Below are 21,322 nucleotides of genomic sequence, written 5' to 3'. Positions count from 1 at the left end.
TATATGACACACACGCACACACACACACAAATTTATTAATTGAGACGTGATAAAATAAACTATAATGGCACCCGGGAGAGTGCATACCTCCGCCAGGCTGAACAGTTTACGTTTGTATCCCACTAATAGGCCGGATCTGGATTTGGACCTGAACCAAAATCTAATCGGCTTGTTCTTGTCATCTAACCAACTCATCCACAATTTTTTGGAGATATCATGCTAAAGGCAGTTTATGCTAAATGCTAAAGGCAGTTTCATACAGGAGGGGTTTGATACAGTTTTTGGCCACATATCTCAAAGGTGAAGAATCACTTGAAAGATTTTAAAATGCTCATATCTGGATTTGGATCTTCACCAAAGTCAAATCAATCCCTCCTTGTCACACACATAAGCTGTCCACCAATTTCGTCCGAATCCATCCACAACTCTTTGAGATATCCTACTCATAGGCAAACAAACAGACAGACAGCGGTGAAAACATAAGCTCCGTCCACCTTTGATGATGGAGGTAAACATTGTAATATGAAACAAAAAGCACTTTCAAGGGATTTCCACAAAGCCTTCAGGATATAATAATGTATATTGTAATAGGTAAAATAAAATCTGTCCTTATGTATAATCAATAATCAGTGTGACCGCCTTTTGCCTTGAGAACTGCCTCAACTTCATTTGGGATTTGAAAAACGCTGGACTTAATCGTTGGTAAAGCTGATGTTTCAGAGAGTATCCTCTCACCTTGGTCACGGCAGATGTTGAAGTGAAGGAGAAGCTTCAGAATCGCCACATGACCTCTGCCAGGGATTAGGTGAGTTGGTCGGTAGACCAATCTGAGTGTCACTTGACAGTTGCAAATGGTGTGGAAGAGATGTTATAGCCTTGTTCCAGGTACGTGACAGATGAAATCGCAAACTGCCATTTTTCTTGAGATGGTGATTCAACTCTTTCCCAAATGGATTCCTTTACAACTCCAGCAAACCATTTGACTGTTATCTAAGCTGTGACCATGCAGATTCAAGTGCGTATATACAGCAGAGTTCAAAGCCTCTTCATAAGCTGGACGACGATATTGGTTCATGCGGGCCTTAAGGGTTTGCCGAGTTCTCCTATGTAGGTCTCAGTGCATGATGGGTCTCCATATCTGATGCCATACACGAAGTAGCAATTCCTATTCTTCTGGATCTTGTCCTTAACATGAACTAACTGGCTGCAAAGAATTCTGTTGGGTTTACATGATGTAACTTGTCAGGTTTAGGGGATGGGACTAGGGGGAAGCACTTGTGGGGTAGAGGGTACTGATATGGAGGGGTTTGATGCCATTAATGGATGGGAAGGGGAGTTGCACACACATCTGAAATATTGACTTCTCAGGATTCCCAAGCTGACATGCAGAAAGAGACTTCATGGGAGGGGTGGGAAAATGTTTTCCATTGAAAGAATGGAGGAAAGTGTAGCTGTAGTTATGAGAGGAGGGTGGATGAGGTCAGTGTTTAGGAGTGAAAAGTTTTTGGGATGACCTTGAGGGAGGAACTTTCGAACTAGCATCACAAGTTAAGGCACCCACCCTAAACCAGAAGTCAAACTCATACACCTTAGCTAAAACATGGTCTTCACTTCTGCAATCTGTGAATATTTTTGCAGTAATCAGTTCATTCACCACTGTGCTGAATAAGAAATTCACATCTGGGTATGAAATGGATGGATTATCCACAGGCAGTCTGCTTAATTTGATAAATATATACAGTGAACAACAATGCCCAATGTTGCATCCTCTTTGCTGTGAGTTATGGAATTCCAGACTTTGGGCCAAATATTAGTGTTCAGCGCTGGTTATCGGTTACTAATGTGAAATTTCTGCCATACAAGTACGAATGGAATCTCTTTATGCCGTACACGATTGCTTCAGCAATGATGATGGGTTTTGGGGTACAATGTTCCTTCAGTGGTCTTTGGGTAAGTGCAAAACCTTGTGCTTGGAGCCTCCAGACTGCATAATTTTTTTTTTCACCATTTTGAAAGGGTCGTCCCCAATAATGGCCAGGAATAAATATCTCATTGTCATTGTTTATCCCTTTAGCTGCCATGAATGGTTGAATTCGCAATGATCTGTGTAGTTGTCAAATAATTCTGATTTCTCATCAAAAAAAGCCCATATTTCCTGACGCTGCCATCAGTTCTCTATGTCCCATGGGTTCCCAAACAACAATCCTCATCGCCAATATCTTCAAATTGTATAAACAATATCAAGCTGGAACATTCCAGCACTTCAGGAAGGAAAAAAAACACACACACGCATCATTAATCCCCTTTATGTGCATATGCACATTCCATATATCCATGAGATGATATCACCAACTTGGTATCAGAGTATATTACAGATACAGTCATGATAATTGGTAATTCATTATCAAAGTACATCACAAGAAAGTTCTGGGACTCTCAAAGGCTTGATGAGATTACATAACTCTTGAATGCCAGAGACATCATGGTTTCGACATCAGCAGTAAGTTCTCGAAGGTTCACTGCTGATGAGTGTGACATAAGAATAAGAAATGAAGCTACGAGGAGCACACGTGATATTAGCGCTCGGCACCACGTTTGGGAGACCAGACCATGACCATGACAATGAAGAAGATGCATTCTTTCTGTACTGCACAAACCAGGAGTTTGTAAGCAGATGGCAACCATGCTCCAGTCAATTTGGGATTTTGCCTGCATGATGTGCCTGGTCTAGGGAAAGGGCAAAGGATACTGCTGCCATTTCCCCAGGTGTAACTGGCCAAGGTTTCACAAGTAAAGAGGCTCAGATGGCCAAGTTTCATATGCCCGAGTGTATTCGGAGTTTCAGCTGAGCAACGTACCCGGTATGGCGAGGTCTTCAAGCTGTTATCATTTTGTACTGAACCATCACATTACAGCTACCCATCTGGTCATCTGCGACAAGGCTTGTTGGAACATTTTCATCGAGGAAGGAGACTCTGTATGTACATTTTGGGACGAAGTACTATTTTATGGACTAAAGAGGACTGCAGTGTTCGAGTCATTGGTAATGGAGTGATATATATTATCAAGTCGTGTTGCAAGTTTATGTAATTAAATTGTTTGTCGTAAGTCATGTTCTAAGTCCAGACTCGGTGGCATAGTGGTTTGAGTATCTGCTGAGTCTGGGAGGTCAGTGGTTTGAGCCCAAACCTGGTTGAGTCAGAACAAAGACTTAAGAAATGCTGTGAGTCTGGTGAGTGGTTCGAGCCAAACCCTGGCTGAGTCGTATCAAAGACTTCAAAAATGTTGCGAGTCTGGGAGGTCAGCGGTTCAAGCGCGACCCTAGCTGAGTCATATAAAAGACTTTAGAAACGCTGTGAGTCTAGGAGGTCAGCAGTTCGAGCCCAAACCCGGCTGAGTCATAACAAAGACTTTAGAAATGCTGCGAGTCTGGAAGTAGGTAAGCAGTTCGAGCCTGAACCTGGCCGAGTCATATCAAAGACTTTAGAAATGCTGCGAATCTGGGAGGCCAGCAGTTCAAGCCCGAACGTGGCCGAGTCATATCAAAGACTTTAGAAATGCTGCGAATCTGGGAGTAGGTCAGTTTCTTATTATATGGCCTCTTCCTGCATTGAAGTTCCTTATAAAGTCATCCGTCGATTGGTTGAAGTGCATTTATTAAGATTACGGTGTGGGAGAGGGAAAGTTTTGTGACCCGTCATGACCTGCGCAACGAGATAATTGACACAGGTGCAGAAATGTCAACCAATGAAAAAGACCATTTTCTTGTACACAAATCAGCAAATAAAGAGAGTATAATTTCAACAGCATTGCACCATGGCTTCAAAAGGTCACAGGCATTACTGAGAGCAAACAGCAACCAGAATTTGTCTTTTGTAGGCTGTGCCCGAAAGATATTTCAAATCACCATGGAGGTGAAAGTGACATTAAAAATCACTATTGAGATGCCGACGCACCAGAAAATGGGAAAGTTAACAAAGATGCAACAAACCCAGACCTGAATGTATGAACCGATGGTGAAGGTATTCCATTCTAAGATATGAGAAAAGATGAGGAACTGTTAACGCACCTTATCACAAAGTAATCCCTGCCTTTTGCTGTGGAGGACCACCAAATCCAATTAGAGAAAAAGACATTTTCCGACAATAAAATTGCAAAGCTTTTTTCACAAGGGCACACGTACAATTTGCCGCAATAATAAACAAGTCCAAATAAATCACACAAACTCCCATTACCAATTGGTCCTGGCCTAACAAGCGAACTGTTAGACGCAGCCAGATATTGTACATTTCATTATTTTTAATTAAACAGTAAAAAGACACCCAACTGGTGTATTTTTTTAGATAAATAACACAATGTGGGAGTTCCAACATTTGGGGGTTTCATACATCATTTCCTAAGATCTCCCCGTTTTCACCCACTTTAAATTGGAGACTCTGCCATCGATAACGAGGTGGTGTCATTTGTAAGAGTTTGCGTACAAGGAATTTGTGATCATACCTTCCATACCATTAGTAACTCAAGATGGGGGGCCAATTCATGTGGACTATCCCTCTCCCACCGGTGGTAGCTTGGTCTACCTTACACCTGGCCTTGCTCCTGCTCCGTCCAAGCCACCCCAGGTCACACAAATTCCTACACAAACCCTCACCTTCTCACCTCCCTAAGTCTAGACTGATTGCTCATCTGAATTCTTCTTTTTTGGGGGATATAAAGTGAAGGTTTCCTGATTGTGGAATTATCACCCTGTTTCTGTAATCTCATCATCCTCACTTCAGTCTTTCAAATGCACATCCCATCGTTACCTCCGCCACCTTTGGTGGATGGAGGTTATGTTTTCACCCCTGGTCTGTCTGTCTGTTTGTTTGTCTGATATCTCAAAAAGCTGTGGACGGATTCGGACAAAACTTGGTGGACAAGTGAGGTGTGTGACAAGGAATAATTGATTCAATTTTGGTGAAGATCCAATGCCGGACACTATAATTTTTTAAAATTATTTAAATGATTCTTCACCATTGATAGATGGGGCCAAAAATATGTATAGCATAATATTTCAAAAGGTTATGGCCGAGTTATGACAAAACTTGGGGGATGAGTTGGTTAGGTGACAAGAACAAGCCGATTAGATTTTGGTTCAGGTCCAGGTCCAGATCCAGATCCAGCCTCTCAGTGGGATACAAAACGTCACCTGTTTGGCCTGGCAGAGGTATGTGCTCCACTGAGTGCTGTTCTAGTTTACTCATTTGCTCCTCCATGCACATCCACAATCTCTTCTACACAGAGTCTTCCCCCATTCTCTTCCTCTCTATGCCATTGTTACTCGTTTTGGAGCTTTACCTCCCATCTTTCTTGTGTATGTCCATCCTTCCACTTTTGGTAATGGGAGCTTGTGTGATTCCATCCTTCCACCCCATACTCTTCAGCAGTTTATGAACCACTGAACATACTGCACTTTGTCTCGTTCAGCTCTTCTCTATGCCTCGTTCTGACAAAGAAAAGGTATATATACTGTATATGCTGTACTATTATGGCTGCTATTACAATGCAGCATTTGTGGATACAACAAACGTTTTACCTTGGGCTTGAGAAAAGCAAATGGAAAATGGAGCAGGACACTGGCTTGAAGGCATTCCAGACTTGTTAATGAAAGCAAAGCAATAATGCCCTGGGGGCTACCTGGTCTGGACATCAAAATGCTGCCTGGATGAAAACCCTCCCCTAGTGTAAAGGTACAACTTTAATTTAAGATAACATTCTGTTCAAATGACCTGCTCTTTCCTTCTCTCCACAGCACCCCTGCCTTACTTTCCACGAACAACCCTTTTTTTCCCCTCCGCAGTGGACTGCATAACGTAAATGCAGACTGTCTTGTGCACACTTTAATGAGAAATGACTCAAGACAATATTAAACAGTTAAATAGCAACAATAATAGATAAAAGGCATATTGAAATATAATAGCATGGTTCAATAGGTTTGAGAGAGGTCTAATGGGAAGTGAATGCAAAATAAATAAATAAATAAACAAACAAAACACCAGTCCTGTTATCAATCTATTTGGTCTCAGCTGGAGTCGTGAACAAAACAGAACTTTTAAAGCGAATTTTATTCCAATTTTTGTTCCACGGAGGTTCACCAGCTGCCAATAAATGCATCTTTCATCCTTTTCCTTCTGTCAGAAACTGGCCTCAGCTGATAAATGAACTACCTGAAACAAGGTAGCATGAGGTAGTAAACCGTCATTTAGCAGACAGTGAATCACAAATCCTCCCAGAGTAAACAAAAAACATGTTGTTAAACCATTCCACCTTTTACAATGAGTCAATCGCAGCTTGCACCTCAAAGCGAAGGCTGGAGCATGGAATCCATGGATGAATGCAAAACACATTGGCACCAACCGAGGTACTGCAGCACTCGTGCGGCAATACATAAGAACTCAGAGATTTGTGCTCCAATGTAAATGACGTTGTTCAAGTGGCAGAAATAAATGTGCTTAATGTCGGAGACGTTACATCATCTGAATGCTGGTGCTTGTGAGCAGTTATAATTGCAGAATAAGGAACCGATTTCTATACCTCTGGGAAAAGACGTGAATTTGAACAGATTTTTCCTGAGACAGCATTTCAAAATAAATAAATAAATAAACTGCCTGGGGAATTTTTTTTTTAAACTCATCATCATCAACATCAATAACATCAATGTGAGGGTTGACAAAGGTTCTCAGGTCATTACAAAGCAGGATGAAGAGGTATAGCGGAATACATCCGATGGAGCGCTCCCATGACTTCCACTTCCAATCATGTAACTCTGCAGATGTAGAAGGTGAACTGCACCATTGACTGGTGTTTTGACCAAACTTTCAATTGAAAGGAGTTTAATTAACACAAGAAGATTCACAGCACAGCTGGTGGATCATGACCAGGCCAAAACAAATCATGGGGTTTACTAACGCTATTGTCGTCATCGTTGTGCAAACACAGAACAGAATCGTTTGTATTTCTCATTGCCATTGGAGTCAGTTGTCTGGGTGAAGAGCACAGTTCAGATGGTGCACCTTTCGGATGCAACGCAAATCAATGGTCCCAACAAAATGCACTCTTACCCCAGGAGCGAGGGTACTCTTCAACCCAGCCTGTCTGAACATGAATGGTACTTCCCCAAAGCTGTCAAGTGTCTACCCGGCACATACCCATCCATTCCATCCATTGGGACCATACTCTGTACAGTAAAGAACATTGGTGCTGCGGAAGCAGTATCCTGGGCTATTGGGCACAATCCTGGATGGGTCACCACTCTGACTCAGGATACCGAGTCTTTCTATCGTCCCTTTTGTTCCGTTATGTCCTGATCCATTCTATGTTCTAGCTCTTCCACGAACCTCGATGATGTACGTTAAAAAATAAAATTAGATTCAAATATCAAAAGTGAAAGAAAAGCTCCATTTCCCATACACACGTGATGTTAAAATTGAAAGTAAACTGCCACAACATGCATTTCCATCTCTGTTATGTTTCTTTTCTAATTCGACTCAAAGTGCGACTGTTTGTTTGTCTTGCTCCGGAATGGCCGAACTGACGCGGACAGTGGAGAGGTGTTTGTCATACCCCTTTACGCTTCCGAAATAGAGATCGGGAGCAACATAAAAACATCATTGTCCTTTGTTATCCACAAGGCCATTACAGAAAGGAAAGAGTGACCTCACAGTGAGAGGACCGTCTTGAAAAGAATGCTTTTAGCATGCTCCATAAATATTGGTACTTCAGACTAATGGAACTTTTGAAAATCATAGACGGGCAAGACAACTGGTACACATTCCAAACAAAATGAAAGTGGTATAGGATTGTCGTGGTCGGTTGAGAACAGCAAGAAATCACACAATTAATGTAAAATAACAGACTTGTTCCAACAGGAAATTATGCGAGATAGCACCTTCTCAATGAGGACCAGTGATATGAAGGGTGAAAAGCAGATCTTTTAAAGATCATCAATCGAAGAAGGAAAGGGCTGTCGGATGCTCCTCAAATTGATTGACGACACCAACAACGAATAATATTGCCTCCGAATAACTGATGCAGTGCCCCCCCCCACACACACACACACACACACACACACACACACACACACACACACACACACACACACACACACACACACACACACACACACACACACACACACACACACACACACACACACACACACACACACACACACACACACACTCCTCGATAACCTCTCCATCACCCACACAATCTCCTTCACAGATGAGGGCAGGAAGTCAGAAATTAAATCCGATGAGATACGAATGGACGTTCCCGCTAGAGGGAGTCCCATTATAGATGTGCCTGTCCAACGAGGGGGGAAAAATGACCATTTAATGAAGTCATTAGGAAGGGCGAGTAGGCCTGCACAAAGATGAAAAGTGCAAATGTTTTCGCTTATGCTCTGCGCAGCCCTTTGATGTATGAGGGTGTAATTCACCAGCAAATTATGCCTCCATTCTTGCGCTAACAATGGCAAAGGGTAAACCTGCCGGACATTAAGTACTTTTTGCAGGCCATTTCTAAGGTCTACATGGTCAACAATCCATGTACATTAACCAGAGGTTAAATTGCATGGAGTAAGCACGACACGTCTAATTATATCATTGATTGTAATAAATTTGGCATTTCGCTTTGTTTTTGCTCTGTGAAACGTTTCATAATTACCAACAATGCTGATTTAAACGATGAGATTATCCAATCCACAATGTGGACATGGTGCATCCACATATCGGCGCAGCGCCGCTCACGGCACGCTTAACAAGTGGATACAGCACGGCGACTCTTGGTAATTCGAAGCACCGCTTGATCGTAGAGAAGCAACATCAAGTGAAAAAATACACAGCTATGACTGACCGTCCATCGAGTGAAATGGACTATTGCGTTAAACCTTCACAGTTGCCGAAAGCAGAGAAAATCCTACGACAAATCAATTCCATGTTGCGCGATGACACCGCTTTATTAAAAGTCAGATGGTCGCACTTTGCAGTCACTCAAAACACAATCCACTCTCATTTTTAAAAGCATATCACGATCAAATTACATTCACAGCACAAGACCACTGACAGGGTCATGTATGACCTTGTAGAGTTTGCTGCCATGTTGGCCATACCCACCATCACGCATGTCAGAGGCTAATAGCTTTGCGTTTCACGAGGGCACACGAGACAGTCGGTCGGTTTTTCAATCCAACAAAGCTCACCTTGCTGGCACGAGAAGACCATGACAGGCAAAAAGTCAAATCGATGACCTTCGGATTACAGACTGCACGTTGCTCTCACAAAGGCACTCCGTCGACAATATCACACTCTACAGCAGAACAGTGTGGAGCGAGATGGTGATCCTAGTAACTACAGTTGGGGAAGTCATTTTGTTCAAATTCCTGTCATGGTGACATTTAAAAATTGATCTGTGCTTGTTGTCTCGTAATTACTCATTAAAACTGGTGGATGTTGGATGGGAGAGTGCTCGTTCCTCCCTGAAAGGTCAGCAAATGTACCAAACATCCAAAAGATCGGCTCAGCCCCAGATGCCGCTCTCACCAGTGCTTGCAACTTAAAAACAAATGAGCAGGCACAGTACTTGAGAAATAAATAAATAATACAAACACAACCCAAGTTGCCTGCAAAGCGCTTCAGCTGCTTCTCTGTTCCCCGAGCACACTCCCGAGTGATGCAAAGCCCCTCCGAGGGATGAAGGAGCTCCGCCGCTTCTTTGATGGATTGCCCAGCTCACATTTCTGACACGTGCCACACAGTAAAGTTGTACAACGATGTATATGAACCGTATAATTATATACGAACCGTCTAGTCATTGAACGTTATGCTGCAATATGGCACGAGCATTTACTGGTACCTGCCAATCATGGGAGCAAGTTGCGGTCAGTCATGAAGTGGTCGATTCTCCATGTTCTGGCTGTGAAATTAAGATGTCCATTTTTTATTTTGATGTACCATACTCTTTGCAGAGCATTGGTGCTCCCGACGTAGTTTATTGGCAAAGGTTATGCTGGGTGGTTTGCCATTGCCTTTCAAGCATAGTTTGTCCGTGCTCTGTCCTTTAAATGCTGAGTGTCAAGCAAGGAAGCACCACATACTAAAGACGTTTTAAAAAAGAAGGAAAAGTATGACTCAGTCAGGGTTTAAACCACCGACCTCCCAGACTCAGAGGGACCACTCTAATCATTACGCCACTGAGTCTGGTCAGATGTTCTTACAAGGCTGATAATGGAAGAAGGATCGCAAGTGTAGTGCCTATTAGTTCCATAATGGCAAATGAAGAGGAAAGGAAAAAAAAATTGAGGGGGTGGGGTGGGGGGGGATATATATATATTTAAGTACAGTGTCCTGAAAAAGTATTCTGCCTCCTCCAAAGGTTTCACATATTGATGGCACCTGAGCATATTTCATGATGCTTTGAAATCAAACTGAGTATATGGAGTCTTCACAAACTACTCAAAAGTGATGAGGCTAAAAAAATGTAGATAAAATGTGAATAAGTTAGATTAACCGAGAAAATTAGATGATTCTTAGTTGCATAAGTATTCAACCCCGTTGCCGAATTAACTCGAAATCACTTCAGGAGCAAATTATTTGTTTGAAAGGTTCCAAAACAAGTGTAATAGGTTTGTCTGACATGTAATCAGTGGTTTAACTTAAAATTAAGTTCCCCCACTTATCTAAGGAGTTTGACCGGGCGTAGTGGCGTGCGCCTGTAATCCGGCTACTCGGAGGCTTGGGTTGGAGGATCGCTTGAGGACGGGGGCTCTGCACTGGGCAGGGTGTAGAGCAGCCCGGAATCATGGCGAAACCCAAATCCTGATCCCTGTGTCGTAAGAGGCGACCAGGGTTGCGTCAGGAAGGGCATCCGGCGTAAAACCTGTGCCAAATCAGTATGCGGATCATAACGGATGATCCGCTGTGGCGACCCCTAACGGGAGCAGCCGAAAGATGAACAACAACTTATCTAAGGAGTTTTAAGGTGCAAATCACTTGGACAACCAACGAGGCAAACATGAAGACCAAGGAGCTTTCCAAAGAAGTCAGACATAAAGTGGTGGAGAAACACCATTCAGGAGAGGGTTATATGAAGATTTAAAAGTCATTCATTATCCCTTTGAGTATGGTGAAATCCATCATTAAGAAGTGGAAGACATATCACACCACCCAGACTTCACCAAGATCAGGTTGCCCACCCAAACTCTACCCAGATCAGGTTGCTCACCCAAACTCAGCAGCCGTACAAGCAGGAAACTGGTTCGGGATGTCAATGTAAAGCAAACAACGATTTTGAAATATCTGAAAGGTTCTATGTCCAAGATGGAGGTCAGTGTTCATCAATCAATAATATCTCATTCCCTGCACAAAACTGGCCTCTACAGACAGATGGCAAGAAAGAAGCCATTGATGAAAAAGACAAATTTCAAAGCTCATATGGAGTTTGTGAAAAAAAATATCTTAATGATACTGCAGGAATGTGGAGAAAAGTTTTGTGGTCATAGGAGACAAAAATTGAAGTTTTGGGTTGAAATTCAAAGGGTTACGTCGGGTGCAAGCCAAACACTGCACATCACCCAGTCACCACCATCACTACTGTCAAGGATGATGGTGGCAGCATCATGTTGTGGAACTGATTTTCATCAGCAGGGACTGGGAAGCTTGTCAAGATAGACAGGACAATGGATGGTACAAAGTACAGGAGAATCTTTGATGAAAACCTTCTTGAGTCAGCCATGAATCTGAAACTGGGTAGGAGATTCACATTTCATCAGGACAATGATCTGAAGCACAAAACTGAATCCACACTGGAGTGGCTGAATAATAATAATAAAATTAATGTTCTTGAGTGGCCCAGTCAAATCATGAGTTGAACCAAACTTGAACATTTATGGCAAGACTTGAAGATTGCAGTCCAATGACAATCCCCATCAAACTTGGCAGAACTAGAACAATTTTCACGTGAAGAATGGGCAAAGATTTCACCATCTCACTGTGAAAATCTGGTAGAGACCCGACCCAAAAAGACTCATAGCAGTCAGTCATTGCTACAAAAGGTGTTTCCACCAAGTACTGACCGAAGGGGCTGAATACTTTCACAACCAGTGAATTTTGATTTGTACATGTTTTTTGCAGGTATTCCTGGCATGTAATCTCCTTCAACTATAACCGTGTTTTGTTTGATCTCTTCAATTACGAATAAATAATTAATTTGTAAAAATTGTTTCGACATAATTTGTAATTCATCTATATGTGGCAATATTAGTCGTGTGTGAATATTTTAGCAGGCCATTTTGTATAAATGCAAGTTGCTTGATTGTGTGTTAATAAGTTAAACTCCGTAACCACAGCACATATGATGCCGATTCTTTTCCTCCTTCTTCTTCGTATGTAGAAAAAGGCTGCGGGGTAGCGCCATTGGCTGAGGGGACATGGTTGGGGGGGGAGGCTTGCGGCTGGTGCAATTTCCTCTGCTCGTTCAGGCAGGAATTCGGAATTTGGCCATGGTGCCGGCAATAGCTAGCCTACTCTTCGCAATGTTTAACGTCCATTCGAAGGACGACACACGTTGATGAACTACCCTGCCTGTGAAACACCAGGATGACAGTTTATCGCTGGGTCCGGATTCAAACCCAGGCGAGACAGCTTAGAGGCGAGTGTGTGTACCTCAAGGATAATGCTGAATGATAACTCGTTTAAGATCTATTGAGTCCGGAGAGTGCATGTGGAGGTTTACAAATATCCATATTCATGCAATTTCGATTTCGGTTACGGCGGTTATGGCGTTTACCCTATTAACACACAATCAAGCAACTTGCATTTATATAGAGTGGCCTGCTAAAATATTCACCCACGACTAATAATGCCACACATATATGAATTACGAATTACGTCCAAACAATTTTTACAAATTAATCGAAAATTTACACGGGTTAAACAAGATGGTACTACAGGGACTTTCAGAAAGGGAAACAGGGAATTTAAAGGAGGTGGATTTGGGGTAGATTAACAGTGGTGGAAAAGATCAAGATTTTTGATGGGGGAAGATATGAAATGGTGGTGAACAGCTGTTTTGAAGACATGGAGAGAGGAATGGTATTGGAGAGAATGTGGGAGTTTGTTCCAGAGGCAGAAAAAAAAGAGAAATGAAAGAGTGAAGGTGAGCAGTGATTCTCGATTTTAGCAGTTTCACCAGAAGGGGGTTTGTGATAGACCTTGAGCACCCTGCAGTAATATAGGGGGGGACAGATCACAGACAGAGCAGAGGGGGGGGGGCAAGGCCAGAGAAGAGACAGTAGAAGACAGAAAGACCACTGACCTGCCTCTGGTGAGAGAGAGCGAGAGCGAGAGCGAGAGAGAGGGTGAGAGCAAGGGCGAGACAAACAACTTCATCACGGGAGATACCGATGATCCTAAAAGCCTTCACTTGCACAGCGTGAAGTCGAGCTCGGTGTGAGGCAGGAGCACCACCCCAGAAGGGAAACAGTACTCCATCAGACTACAGATGAAAGATTTGTAATTGGGTAAAAGCTCGGGTGTGCCAAGGAAGGACTTTGCACCATGTAGAATGCCCAGTCGATGACTGGTTTTGGAGGCCAACTTGGAGATGTGGCTTTCCCAGCAAATATCGTGGCAGATAGTGAGACTCAAAAGCTTGAATGAAAGGACTTCTTCAAGGGGATTGTGGAGAAAGTAGATGGGGGTTGGGGGGGGGGGTTCCAGACGGTCCTTTTGGAGAGACATGGTGTGGGTGTGAGATTTGTCAGGATTGCAAGATATGTTACAAGTGCTTGACCAGCTTGTGATTTTATCCAGATCTGCAGAGAGTGAAGAGGGATGACAGATGGTACAGAAGAGGCTGGAGTCATCAGCAAAGACAAAGAGGATTTTCCAGGGAATCTGAGAGATCATTGATGAAAACCAGAAATAAAGCACAGGGCCAAAAACACTGCCTTGAGGAATTCCAGCCTGAACGGGAAGAAGAGATGAGAGAATGCCATTAAGAGACACGCGCTGACTGTGACAGGAGAGGAAGTCCGCGAGCCATGAGTGGAGATTGTCTTGGACACCATAAGAAGAGAGTTTGGTGAACATTGCGGGATGCCAGACTGTATCAAAAGCTCACGATATATATTGGTAGATGGCTCTGATTTCATGTCTGGCATTTAAGACCTCCATCCATTGTTGGGAAAGTCGAAGTGGCACGTCCAAGGTTGAGTGACCTGGTCTGAATCCAAATTGATGGTCGGAAATCAAGCCATCGGAGAAGAGGAAGGATTTGATGTCGGAATTTTGGTAAGCGGGAACGTCTGCAATTTTGGTAAGCTTTCGACATTTTTCGAAGTATCATGTATATAAAACAGAGGTGGCTGTCTGTTCGTCTATTCGCGGTTGATGCTGATTGGCTGTGTGAGGCTAGGTGCAATGTATCGCATCAGCTCATTAAAAGCTGATTGATATTCATAATCTGATTCCCTATTTGACGATCGAAACTCATGGCCGAAATAATTATGTTGAAATCCAGAGTGAAATCAGATAGAAATTAGAAAAATGCAGTTTTTTTCGAACCTGATATAATTAAATACACTGGCGGGAGGTGACAAAAATGGCTCCAAAATTCGTTTTTTCACTCTTTTAGAGGTAATTTTTGTACATCTCGTTTTATTTTACACTGCCTAGGGACACCAGTTGTGATCTTTTTGGATTGAGATTCGACTTTTATTGTACATTTTGAACATAAGTACAACATGGAATCACAGTTTGTTTATTAACAGTCCATTACGATAGGACCGCTGAAAGGATCACCTTGACATACCCACACTCGCCTCCAAGCTATCCAGCTTAGGTATTGAATCCCAACCCAGCTATAAAATGCCATTCTGGTGTTTCACAGACTCAGTGAATCATCAATGTGTGTGTCGTTCCTCCGATGGATGTTAAACTGGACGTCCTGTCTTCAGACAGTCGTTGATGGACGTTAAAGATCCCCACAGTGTCCTTTACAAAGAGGGGGTGAGCTATTACCGGCAGCGTGGCCAAATTGGGAAGGCAAGGGCAAACCACTCAGCATAAGTGTGGGAGAGAGAGAGGAGGGGATTGGGGAGAGGCAGGGGAGTGTGGGAGAGAGAGAGGGAAAATGGGGGGGGGTAGAGGGGAGGTCGAGGGGAGGGAGAGAGGAGGGCGATAGGGAGGATTGGGGGAGATAGAGAGGAGGGGAAAGAGGGGAGGGAGGGAGAGGAGGATCGGGAGGATTTGGGGGGGGTGAGGAGGAAGAAGTTTCCTTCGTTATCGATCCTGTCCACCCCTTTCCTCCCTACCCCATTATTTGTCCAATTCTCCCTCTATTATGTCCTTCATCTCCATTGTTGGTATTCGCCCCACCCACGCTGCTGTTCCTTTTGTCCTGTTCTGTCCTGATTCATTTAGTGTTCTCGCTCTTCCACGAGCTTTGACTCTGTATAAAAAAAAGTCATCGGTTGGCACCCACTGCACAGCTTCATGGGCCGAATTGTCTCTTTCTGTGTTGAAGTTCCTGGGAAGGGAAGTCATCCATTATATACTGTGAACTGTGATGTCTGTCTGTTCGTTCGTTTTTCTGTCCGTCTCCAGTTTACGGCACCCACTTCTTGCTCAACATTCATTCTTGAAATGATGGAAGAACAAGCATGAATCATGTTGATGCCAAATCTTATTTTGCAACCAGGATATTTACCCTCTTTTTAGACAAATCCAACCTCCGCCAACCAATGGTTCATCACCATTTTGCGGAAGGGTGGTATTAGTAGCTCAGAGCTTTGGTTCCAAATGAAACCAAGAATGCAACACAATTGACCTTTTTTAAAGTCCATGAAATAACTTAAATTAATAGATTAACTTAAACTTTTCCTTTCCCTGGGGACGGATACTTTTGCTGGCTTTTCCCATCGCTTGGGATTGGTAGTCTTCCGTGTATTAATATATTCACAATCACCATGCCCTCCCCACAAGTTTTTCATTCAATGTAAAACAGCCACAGTGACTGTGAAAAGAATCATCAAATATTAAAAGGTTGGAGGTGAGAGGCAACACAGGCCATGACAAGGTGACACTGCATATAAGCCTCAGGCTTCAGACTTTGGGCCTGAGGTTTCAGGCCTCTGGTGTCAGCCTATGGGCCATTGAAATTGGAATCTCTCAGACCTATATATCTTTGTATTTTCAGGAGTGATCGAGGCAGTGGTCTGTTGCCTCTACACCAAATAAAGGGAGAGTTTTTGCATGTAATTTCCGTACACTCAAGAGGACTTCTGAGTTTACATGATGTACATTTTAATACTGAACAATGACCACATCGTCTATCAGGAAAGAAAGGTATGTTTTGATTGAAACCCATGCAGAGAGAAGAAAATAGTTATGGAGGTAATGCATGTTGACACTACAAAGAATAGAAATATTAATATTTCAAGTCATATCTATATCTCCATCCTATTATGTGTACTTGGGGTTGGGACTAAAGAAAGGGAGAGTTCCAAACTTGGAGTTAAGGGAGGTTGAGGACATGAAGAATAAACGGGGATTGGAGGACAGAATTGGGGGGGGTGGCAGGGGACAGAGTTTGGAAATGGGGTTGAGACATGAGGTGGTATTTTGAGCGTTGGGGGTTGAGGACTTGAAGAAAGGGGGAGGAGAGGACAGAGAGTTTGGGTTGTGGAGGCAGAGAGGAGACAGAGAGCTTGGAGAGGGGGTTGAGGACTTGGGGTGGGGAGGTCTTTTAAGGACTTGGGGCTGCTGCAGGGGGGGGGGTGGAGTTGAAGAATTGAAGAAGGAAGGCATCTTGAGGACTTTAAGTCACATATTACATAATGCGAAACTTCCGCGAGACCCTGCTATTATGCTGTCAAAGGGCATTCCGAGAAAACTCCCGAAATATTCCACACACTATTGGGAAATAATTATTTTACAACAGCCCTGTGAAACCAGGTTATCCGCGAATACACAGTGCCTATAGAAAGTCCACACCCCCGTTCAAATTTTTCACCTTTTGTTGCCTTATAACCAGGAATTAAAATGCATTAAATCAGACTTTTTACACACCGTAACTCACAACTTCCAAGTGAAAAAGATTCTACAAATTTCAGAAAATTAATTAAAAAAACAAAACGAGAATATCTTGGTTGGATAATTATCCACCCCACTTATAATAGCAATTGTAAATTAGCTCAGGTGCAACAAATCACCTTCAAAATCACACACCAAGTTAATTGGCCTTCATCTGTGTTAGATTGTTGTGATTCTGATTATGTCAGAATAAAATCAGCTGTTCCTATAGGTTTCCTCTGCTGGGTAGTGCATTTCACAGCAACGACTCAAAAAAGCCCACCAAGAGTCTTGTTTGAGGTCTGCAAAAAACATTGGAGATTTTGAAGCCATGAGACAAAAACGTTTTGTGATCTGATGAAACCAGGATGGAACTTTTTGTCCAAAATGCAAAACGTTACGTTTGACGCAAACCCAACACAGCACATCACACAAAGAACACCATCCCTACTGTGAAGCATGGTGGTGGCAGCATCATGTTATGGGGATGTTTCTCATCAGCAGGAACTGGGGCACTTGTCAGGATAGAAAGCAAAATGAATGGAGCAAAATATAGAAAAATCCGAGGGGAAAACCTGCTGCCCTCTGCAAGAAAGATGAATTTGGAATGGAAGTTCCCCTTTCAGCATGATAACGACCCAAAACACACACTCAAAGCTCCAGAAGAGTGGTTAAGGAACAAAACGATAAATGTCCTTGAGTGGCCCAGTCAGAGTCCTGACATACATCCAATTGAAAATCTGTGGCATAACTTGAAGATTGCTGTCCATCAACACCCCCCATGCAACTTGACTGAGTTTGAACAGCTTTGTCCAGAAGAATGGGCAAATATTGCCCAATCAAGGTGTGTAAAGTTGGTAGAGGCCTATCCCAACAGACTCATAGCTGCAATTGCTGTCAAAGGTGCTTCCACCAAGTATTAACTCAGAGGGGTGGACATTTATCCAAACAAGATATTCTAGTTTTGTATTTTTAATTAATTTTCTGGAATTTGTTTTTCACTCGTAAGTTCTGGGTTACGATGTGTAAATAAAAGATGGAAAAAGTCTGATTTAATGCACTTTAATTCCAGGTTATAAGGTAACAAAAGGTGAACATTTTGAAAGGGGGTGTGGACTTTTTAAAGACACTGAAAAAAAAAAAAAATATATATATATATATATATATATATATATATATATATATATATATATATATATATATATATATATATATACATATGTACATATGAACCAAGTCGAAGTGATTGAGGAGGAGAAGAAACAGCAACCTGCAAGTAAGAGGGTTAGGTTAGGTATTATTAATGGGGTGGAAAAAGATTGCAGATTAATGTCATATGGAGGATGACAGGATATAGTAGTGCACACCAAGTTGAAACCCTGGAAGGAAGAGTGGCATTGACCAGCCTCAGGAAGACTTTACCGTGATCGGGAGAAAGAATAACAAAAGAATGGAGGTGGGTTGAGTGGAGGTGCGTCGAGCGACATTAGAATGCCACTTTGACACAGTTGTGAGTCTAGTTGCGAGAATGGTATGGGCCTTCAGGCAACTGTTCAGAGTAACCAACGATGAACAATTTAGATGTGCAGGTATGAAATGCAGACTCTTTTAAAGCTGACAGTTATATGATATATTCACCTGCATGTCAGAGATATACAGAGCTTCAAACTCACTAATTGAAGATAACGGACAAATGAAGTGCGGAGATTTCACAGCATATCCCTCATTCCCACCTGCATTGTGAGGCAGCCTGGGTAACACATGTACCTTGATTTAGAGTGGGCCCGCACGACTCGGGAGTATGCCCACACACGTGTGGAATACCGGGAACGGTGAACAAAGCAATCACAAGCACCCTGTGCTTCATGTATACCTCGCAAGGAGACTTCGGAAGCGACTCATATAAGTCATCGTAAGAGCCATTCCACTCGAAGTGCCCGTGGGAAGAGCGGTCCCAACATGTGGCTAGAATCCATCACCCGCGTGCGGTCCATACGAGCAGGACTCGCAGCACGCTGCAAAGTGCCATGGGCGTGCGGCGCGTGCAGGTAAAAACAGGCTCGAGGTGGATGAAACGCAGTAATTCTCATCCTGTCTCCCAGAAAGCCACCTCTGCCCAGCGGACCGGCTTGATGCAACAGTTTCATCACCCCGGCCGCCTTCGGCTCCCAAGGTACCCACAGAGCAAGCAGTTGGCCCAGGTTGGTGAAATTGCTCACTCGGGTCACCTCGAGGCGACCATAAGCATGTTGAGCAAGACCCATGTTCCTCACAAAAAATACTTTAATCTTTATTTGATAGATTCCAGGACCCTAACAGCCAGCATTTTCAAAGAGTGAAGTTGGGGATAGGGGGAGGGGGGGTGTGATGGTCCACATTTCAGTGGCAAGGTAATGGGCAGGGAGAGAGAGAAAACGTGATTCCAACCAGAAAAGGAAATCACAGAATAAGGACTTTTGAAGAGTCTGGTGTTTTGTTTTAGTGGTTCGGGTGGCGGCTTGGGATCCTCGGAACCTGAGTTTGAGGTCCCGTTGGCTGTTGAATTAACACCAGGTAGGGTTGACTCAGCCTGTCATCCTTCTGAGGTCGGTGAAATGAGTACCGGTGTGTTGGTCATCGGGGCATTGCATCAACGAACGGCATGGCCACGCCCTGAACCAATGATGCAACCAGCAGCCACAAGGCTGCACATGAAGGGAAGTACGACTTTTGAAAATAATTAATTATTTATCACGTGACGGTGGACGTTTCGGGAGGGGGAGTCAACCAACCGCCTGACCCCCGCTCCCTCCCCTCATCCGTCCCTGCCGTTCACGAACAACAATTCAGTGTGAATACAAAAATTAAACAACAGTCTGTCTGGTTCCAGGCGAGGTACGCTCCATAAAAGTCGATATATATATATATATATATATATATATATATATATATATATATATATATATATATATATATATATGTACATTTATACAGTATATTGCCGTATTTTCGGACGATACTGACATTACCGTGAGAATTCTCCTCAGCCCGTGCGAGCCTCTGGGGAGATCTTCCCGCTCAATTTCCCTCAGCCTGTGCGAGCCTCCGGGGGGGATCTTCCCGCTCAATTCTCCTCAGCCCGTGCGAGCCTCCGGGGGGATTTTCCCGCTCAATTCTCCTCAGTTATTTTTGAAGAGTCCAAGCGCCGCGCCTTGGGGGCCGAACCCGGATTATCCAGATTCTTCCCCTCAGTTCTTCCCTTCCGTGATAACCGCCACGAACGATACATGGTACAAATGCGGACGACACTTCCCGAGAAGATCCGACACGGTCCACACAGCCGAGTGGAGGGGGAAAAAAAACAAAACTTTGTTTGCTCGAACTGGATCCTGCGAAGCTCGACCGGAGCAGCTCTTTAACAACTCCACGTGCGGGGTCTTCTCGGCTCAATTTGGGGACTCGACGAACCGTCGCTACATAATACGGAGGGTGACCGTCCCTCAGCGAGCGATCGCTGACAGAGTGTTCAACACGAGCGAATCATTCGCATTCTCGCAAAAACAAAATCATGAGAACCACAAGCACAAATAATGTCAACCTCAAGTCGCGTCGGATAAACGTGCCTTCTTCTACTTACATTGAGCACGACGTCCGCCGCCGACCAGACGACTCGCACTCACCGCATGCAACGACGTCGCAGGCGATGGGTTTGTGTCAGTGACGATCGCTGAAGACGAGCCTTAAGCGTGATGATCCCGTGCAGGTCCCACTGTGTGATACCTCGGCGCCCGCAGCTCCGCCGAGGATGTGCACGGCACCGCCCCCTGCTCCGTCGCGCCATTCGCTGCGTCGAGATTCGTCCACTTCAAAACTTACCCGCGGAAGGTGTGCAATGAAGGGACGACTTCTCCACTTGAACCACCGAGGTAACACAAGGGGAGGGGGGGAGTGGGTCAGAACACAACCCATGTCAGGCGCAGGTGAGAACTCCCCCCCCTCCCGTGGCAGGCGGAGGTGAGAAACCCCCTCCCCCTCCCCTCCCGTTGCAAGCGGAGGTGAGAAATCCCCCCCTCCCCCGTGGCAGGCGCAGGTGAGAAACCCCCTCCCCCTCCCCTCCCGTGGCAGGCGTAGGTGAGAAACCCCTCCCCTCCCCGACCCGTGGAAGGCGCAGGTGAGAAACCCCCTCCCCCTACCGTGGCAGGCGTGGTGGAGAAAGCCCCTCGCCCCTCCCC

At 44.0% G+C, this 21,322-nt stretch overlaps 1 protein-coding gene across 1 annotated transcript in view; it reads right to left on the bottom strand.

Annotated features, from left to right (window-relative positions):
- LOC147029798 (thrombospondin type-1 domain-containing protein 7A-like) overlaps positions 1–21,104 on the bottom strand; it is an 879,531-nt gene extending 858,427 nt beyond the window's left edge. The window contains exon 1 of the mRNA XM_085872138.1: positions 20,771–21,104. The gene's annotated coding sequence lies outside the window, so the exon portion shown is untranslated. The remainder of the gene's footprint in view (positions 1–20,770) is intronic.
- Between the last annotated feature and the right edge of the window lie 218 nt (positions 21,105–21,322).

This window comes from Eptatretus burgeri, chromosome 3, assembly GCF_056783735.1.
Source record: "Eptatretus burgeri isolate ZD-2024b chromosome 3, Ebu_testis_v1, whole genome shotgun sequence".
Taxonomy (NCBI): Eukaryota; Metazoa; Chordata; class Myxini; order Myxiniformes; family Myxinidae; genus Eptatretus; species Eptatretus burgeri.
Note: the sequence above shows the minus strand (reverse complement) of the source record. Positions and strands in the feature narration are given on the sequence as shown.